This window comes from Nanorana parkeri, unplaced genomic scaffold (genome assembly GCF_000935625.1).
Source record: "Nanorana parkeri isolate BGI_ZX_2015 unplaced genomic scaffold, ASM93562v1 scaffold2882, whole genome shotgun sequence".
NCBI lineage: Eukaryota > Metazoa > Chordata > Amphibia > Anura > Dicroglossidae > Nanorana > Nanorana parkeri.
In genome coordinates this window covers 19300-20262 of record NW_017309150.1, presented here as the reverse complement: position 1 = coordinate 20262, position 963 = coordinate 19300, and positions in this window count along the sequence as shown.

Here is a 963-nt window from a genome sequence, read left to right as displayed (position 1 = left end):
ATTCTGTATGTATGGACTCTGCACAGTACCACTTCTCTTGTCCCGTATGCCGGGTGTCATTCTCGGTATCTGCCGGGTGCCATTCTCGGTATCTGTTCTTATTCTGTATGTATGGACTCTGCACAGTACCACTTCTCTTGTCCCGTATGCCGGGTGTCATTCTCGGTATCTGTCGGGTGCCATTCTCGGTATCTGTTCTTATTCTGTATGTATGGACTCTGCACAGTACCACTTCTCTTGTCCCGTATGCCGGGTGTCATTCTTGGTATCTGTCGGGTGCCATTCTCGGTATCTGTTCTTATTCTGTATGTATGGACTCTGCACAGTACCACTTCTCTTTTCCCGTATGCCGGGTGTCATTCTCGGTATCTATTCTTATTCTGTATGTATGGACTCTGCACAGTACCACTTCCCTTGTCCCGTATGCCGGGTGTCATTCTCGGTATCTGACGGGTGCCATTCTCGGTATCTGTTCTTATTCTGTATGTATGGACTCTGCATAGTACCACTTCTCTTGTCCTGTATGCCGGGTGTCATTCTCAGTATCTGTTCTTATTCTGTATGTATGGACTCTGCACAGTACCACTTCTCTTGTCCCGTATGCCGGGTGTCATTCTCTGTATCTGCCGGGTGCCATTCTCGGAATCTGTTCTTATTCTGTATGTATGGACTCTGCACAGTACCACTTCCCTTATCCTGTATGTCGGGTGTCATTCTCGGTATCTGCCGGGTGTCATTCTCGGTATCTATTCTTATTCTGTATGTATGGACTCTGCACAGTACCACTTCTCTTAGTACATCTTCAGTTGAGGTGACTTCCTCTGTTGGTCTCCAGGAATGAAGAACATCTGATGCTGCATCTGGATGACTCTGTTGTTATGGTAGATTGTCAGCTCTTGGACCCGGTTGTAAGATACAATGTCTCAGTGTTGGGGGTGGGGTTAGCAGGGGTCGGGTGGTGGG